Source organism: Haemaphysalis longicornis, unplaced genomic scaffold, assembly GCF_048455015.1.
Source record: "Haemaphysalis longicornis isolate Haplotype H1 unplaced genomic scaffold, Haemaphysalis longicornis Haplotype H1 scaffold_10, whole genome shotgun sequence".
Lineage (NCBI taxonomy): Eukaryota > Metazoa > Arthropoda > Arachnida > Ixodida > Ixodidae > Haemaphysalis > Haemaphysalis longicornis.
This window is the reverse complement of record NW_027526204.1, coordinates 155,297,110-155,303,562: the sequence shown is the minus strand read 5'-3', so window position 1 is coordinate 155,303,562 and position 6,453 is coordinate 155,297,110.

Here is a 6,453-nt window from a genome sequence, read left to right as displayed (position 1 = left end):
ACTCCCACCTGCTCGCAATCCAATGTTCTGAATACCTCTTGTAAACATGCTGTGAATAACATTGGAGCGATTGTGTCTCCTTGTCTGACGCCCTTTCTTATAGGTATTTTACTGATCTCCTTATGGAGGATTATGGTAGCTGTGGGCTCATTGTAGATATCCTCTAGTATTCTTACGTAATCATTTCCTACTCCCTGATTTCGCAATGCCTGCATGACTGCTGAGGTTTCGACCGTGTCAAATGCTTTCTCATAATCTATGAAGGCTATATATAGGGGTTGAGTATACTACGCGCATTTCTCTATCACCTGATTGATAGGATAATATGGTGCATTGTTGAATAGCCTTTACGAAACCCGGCTTGTTGATTGTTGACTGAAATCTTCTTATTATGCTTCTTCATTAACTTCGAAAGCTCCGATGGTTCTATTCTATCAGCTGGGGTGGAGACTGTCATGCTTTGTCGTTTCATTATTCAATCTTTCGTTTCCTGGGAAAGTTTACCAGTATCCTGTCTGGCGACCGTACCTCCGACTTCTATTGCATACTCCGTGATAATGCGTGTAAGATTGTCTCTCGCTTCCTGCGTCGTAAGCTCCGCTTCATCGGTTAAAGCTGAATATCGGTTGTGCAGCGCCATCCTGAATTCTTCAACTTTCCGTCTTCCCAGTGAACGGCTTCATTCATGCTAGCTTGAAAGAAAGAAAGAAAGAAAGAAAGAAAGAAAGAAAGGCAAAAAAGAAAGAAAGAACGAAAGAAAGGAGGAAAGAAAAAAAAAAGAAAGAAAGGAAGGAAGGAAGGAAGGAGGGAAGGAAGGAAGGAAGGAAGAAAGAAAGAAAGAAAGAAAGAAAGAAAGAAAGAAATAACGAAAGAAAGGAAGAAAGAAAGAAAGAAGAATTTATTTGTCCTCAGTCTTTACAGGAACGGCAGCAGAGGCTATAGGCTTTACAGCCTGACAAGGGCCACTGCACCTAACTACAGTTGACAAACAGAGCATTTAGTAACAATGTTGAAATATAATATCGCCGTATTTCACTCAATAACGCACACAATAAAAATTCACATAATTACAGAGTAGAACTTCGAAAACATAGGCTTTCACTTACAAAAAAATTAAAAAGTCACTCATGTACTTTTTAAAAACTCGCACAATTCCAGAGTAGAACTTCACAACAAACATAACATAGGCTTTCACATAAAAGTTTTAACACACAATACACGTTGATAAGTACAGCATTCTAAGTACATGTACTTTATTTAAACATATTTAGTGTCATGGCATACAAGGATGGACTTCATTTGGATTTTAGAATGAATGTGATTTGTGTCTATGAGGCCATTCAAACGATTTAATAAAGCAGGTACTTGATATTCGATGTGCTGTTTATGCCGTAAGGCAAACTCTCGCAAAAAAAAAAAAAAAAAATGTGCTGTTTACCATAATTTGTCCTCACTGTTGGGGTTTTCCTGCACAGATGATGCATGTCGTATTTATAATTCTTTTTTTTTTCTGGTAAGTTCTGGAAACACTGAGAATAGTTTTGCTGAACCTATTGTAAAAGCATGAAATAATATAGTTGTGTTATTTTTAGCATCGAGTATTTTTCTAAAAGTGGCTTAGTTTTCAAGTCCCTGATGAGGCCATGATATTGTTTGAAGGCTCGGAGGGCTCTTTTTTGTATAATCAGTAGTTTTTGATAGTTAGTTTGTGTCGTAGTACCCCATACCATGATGCAATATATCATTTTCGAATAAAACAGTGCATAATACAACTCCATCTGTAGCCATTTTGGTACAACAACTGGATCGAGCTTGTACAAGCATCCAGTAATTCTACTAAGCACCATAGTTTTTGTATATGTATTCGATGTCATACCTTCGGTATATCATACGCCTAAAAACTTCTGACTAGTTTCCTGTTCAATTTGTCGGCCCTCAAACAAAATGGTTGAATTATGTCAACGCGGCTTATGAATAGGAGCAAATACAATTAACGAATTTGGTTTTACTGACGTTTAATTGTATTTTTTTTAGACTAAGCCACCCAGGCAGCTTGTGGAGGTAGTTATTAAAGTAGTTATTAGCTTGTGCGGTCCATCCTCAGATCTAGCCTAATTCGAGATCTTAACCGTCCTGTATACACCTCACTCTTCCGGGGACTTCACATCCTGCACGACACCAGGGTAATTGACGCCTATTTCATTTTTATGCTCCCCATTCGGGCTCCTCCACGTCCACTTCCGGCTCTCCCATTTGCGGAAGAAGGTATTCATGATGCACAAATTGTTCCGTTCTGCGAGCTCTCTTTAATTAACAAGTGCCCTCTGCCATTCCTACAAGCCAGACCATGTTTCCCAACTGCTTGTCTCCAGCCTGCCTCTTGCCTACTTTAACATTGAAGCCTCCCATAACAACGGCATACTTTGTCTTTACTTCAACCATTGCCGATTCCACATGTGCATAGAAGAGTTGAACTATAGCGGGCAGTCATGGCTAGATGTGGGCGCGTAGCTCTGTACCACCTTGAATTTGCACGTCTTGTTAAGCCTAATTGCAAGACCGGATACCCTTTCGTCGATGCTATAGCATTCGTCTACGTTGCCAGCTGTGCTTTTATTGACTAGAAATCCCACTCCCAGTTCTCGTCTGTCCACTGGACCAGGGTAACATAGGACGTGTCCATTTTTAAGCACTGTAAGGGCGTCACCTGTCTTCCTAACCTCACTCAGCCCTATTGCATCCCAGTTAATACCTCTAGTTCCTCGAACAACACCTCTAGACTCGCCTCGCTAGGTAAAATTACACCATCTTCCCGTGGGGAACCATGAGGAAGATGCGAAGCATCATGGGGGTTCCGTGTAGGTTCCACGGTGTTGCCGTTATGTTGTTTCATTTATCGGAGCATGAATACGAACGTAGTGTTAACCCCCATGTAGAGACAGAGAAATGTAGAGAAATGTAGAGACAGCGAAGAAACCGAAACCGGTTGGTTGGTTGGTTGGTTGGTTGCCTCCCACCATGGCACATACCCACGCGGGGGATTGGCAAAGAAGTTTTGTGCCTAATGAGGATGTGACCTATATTATTTTAGATACCAAAATTTAGAAAAGGAAATACCCAACAGAATTTTTTAAATATGGATAATATGAAAGTAGATTCAGAAAGAAAAATGAGCCAAGTGTGAACGTTTAGCTGGCTAGCAGGAAAACCGGCCTGTCGCCGCAACATAAGAATGGAGGGCAGACACAACATCCCTGTGGCAGACTCTTAGGGCGGAAGCGCCTATAGTGACAGGACCTCGGAACTAGATAGCGGAAGGTTAAGGCGTCTAAAGGTTGACTCCAGATGCGTGCGTCGCATTGGGGAGAGGCTGCGGCAATTAAATAGGAAATGTTCTATATTTTCCAGTTCGTCGCCGAAAGGGCATTGCGGAGATGGAGCCAGACGAGATTTATAAAGATAAAAATTTAGTGGGGGAATTTTGCACCGAAGTTTAGTGATTGCTACCTCGCATATCCTTGTTTCACAAAACATCGGCTTCCATGCATGACGAAGGTGGCTATAATCTCTAGAAGATAGAAGGGCGTCTTGCTTATAAGCCTGGAGTAGCTGTAGACGTTTAAATCTCGCCCACAATAGAAAACTGTCATTTGGACATTGCACGACCACAGGGCCACCAAGAGACATGCTGGATAATTGATCAGCCACTTCATTGTATGAGATTCCTGCATGTCCTGGAACCCACACTAGCCGAACCTCACAAGGCTGATGAGGAACAAATGATCGGAATGTGCGGATAATTGGAGAATCTTTTTCGGATGTTAATGCGGAACACACAGACAGGGAGTCAGAAAGTATAACTACATGGGGAAATCTATGCTGAAGTTTTTGAAGAGCCAAAATTATTGCCAATAATTCCGCCTGGAAAATGGGTGTGAAATCGGGTAACCGTGATCGAAAAGGACCAATCGAGGTACTGGGAGAATATCCCGACTCCAGCTTTCTCATCAACTTGTGAGGCATCGGTAGCAATGCCGAAACCGGCGTTACCTGATCGAACACCTCCTGGTTCTCGTCTTTCTTTATTGCTGCTCGCCCTCTTCGTCCTCTTCTCTGGTTGAGCTGCAAGGCGCGTGGCACTTCCCGCTACAGCTTTCCCACGGGCAATTCAACATCCTCCTCTAAAGTTTTCAATTCGTCGTTTCCATTGAAGTTCAGCTTCGCGTGCCTTCGTTGTATCAGTAGCTTCTTCACGTAGTTTGAATGAGTGAAGGACGTAAGGCGCGTTCGTAGCACATGCTCCCGTCTCGGTTTGTAGCGCAGTGGGAAGAGCGCCACATACCTCCCGCGTTGCGGCCATAAAGTCGTCACTGTTAAAAAAAAAAAACCAATCAATTTACGGGACATGTCCATGCTAACTTTGTTGCCATGCTAACTACAACATTACGGCACATGTTGTGTAGCATAAGGTGATGGGAAGTGTTCCGTGGTTCTAAGTTATGGAACAAATTCCATAATAACTGGATACAGGAAATGTTCCATACAAATGGGCAGCAGTAAAAGTCCCGTGTAGCTAGGCTACAAAACACGTTCCATATTTATATTGAACAGAGAATGTTCTGTAAAGCTTAACCACAGGAAATGTACCATACAATGTAATTACAGTACAATTGCTATTCTTTCTAACTACAGGAATTATGTTGCAATTTCTTTTTATGGCACATGTTGTAGTAATGAAGTAAGCATGCATAATTGCTGTAAATCGTTAAAATGATAAATGTACTCTGTGCTACAATAGAGGTTTTGTAATGATAAACACACGCGCAGCACACGCGAGGCAAGATAATATGCTGGAATGCAATGCATTTTAGATGCAGCGCATCTCTTTAATTCGCCTTGTCCCGCGTCGTTCTCGCGGCGTAGTCCGCATCCCTCGCCCATTCTCCTCGCCGCGGCAGCTGCGCGCTCCGCCGCTCTCACCACAGCGCCATCTGTGCGTCAGCGCGGTCAGCGCGCAGCTTGCGCTCGGTTAAAAATTTACACCATCTTCCCGCGAGGGGTACCATGGGGTAGATGCAACTCATCGGGGGTGAACATGCTGCGTAAATAGGATACACAACAACAGCAATCCACACGCTGACATCGCTAACATAACGGGAACGCAACGGCAACCCCCGATGCGTTGCATGTATACCCCATGGTTCCCCTCGCGGGAAGATGGTGTAAATTTTTATTCACTCTGAATTGGTATTCACGAACTTTGAAAAAACGCTGCAAGCTCAAGATGATTTTGTTAGTGCATTTGTAGCAAAAAAAAAAAAAACACCCTTGAGCTAGCAGCCTTTTCTTAAAGCTTTGTGCACGCAAAACAATTCAGACTGAATAGAAATGCATTGCATTCCAGCATATTCTCTGGCTGCACATATGCTGCGAGTGCGTGTTACAATACAAAACCTCTATTGTAGCACAAAGTACATTTATCACTTCAACGATTCATGGAAATTCAACTTTAGGCAATCTGCTGAAAGCCATACTTTCGTGGTCCCCTGGAATATCTGCTGAAGTTGTAGGAATTATGTTTAGCAATGCTACCTATCTTGTATTGATGTCTGCACTTGTGGTCATGTTGGCTCATACTGAACCAGAAAATGTTTCGAGTAAAACCTCAAGTAAAAACAAAAAAATTCCCTCGCACTTCCCCGAGGGGGAGAGTGTGTAAGTGCGAATGCACGGTTGTTGATTGCGCGATTACGGTAAATATCGTGATCTTGGAGTGGAGAGGAGGCGCCCAACACCCGCAGTCACTGAGCGGAGAGAGGAGGAGGAGAGTAGCGCCCGCCGTTACGGCGAGGGCTACACGAGCGCCCTCACGCGTCGGAATGCGGAGCGCCCGCTACGCGAGCGAGAGCTCTCCCGCCCGAAGTAGAGAGGAGGCGCCCAACACCCGCAGTCACTGAGCGGAGAGAGGAGGAGGAGAGTAGCGCGCGCCCATCTTCCCCCGTTGCTAGGGAAGACGAGGAGGAAGACGAGGAGCGCGCGCACCCGCAGCTGTTGCTATGCGGACAACGGCGGCGGACGATTCAGGCTCGCTTAAGAAGTGCATTCGCACTTAAAACTTGCTGTAGCCAATAATACACTTACACTAACAGGAAACAAAAGCTCCCAAAAGTTGTCGACAATAGACCTTATGCGAAATTGCTTGGTGATCTAGCAACACTGATGTAAACGAGACCGTCTGCCAAATTGGTACGGGCGCCGATCGGGAAGTCTCGTATTGTTTACTGTGGAAGAGCAGGTGACGGTAACGCGGTATGGCTCAAACTGGACGGCGTTTTCCGGCTCCCGACCGTGGATTGTGGACGAAGGACTCGTCTGCGCTGCCGACTGTGTTTGAAGACTCATACCACTCGGGGTGCCGCGCCAAAGACCCATCCGAGCGGCAGCGGAGCAGGG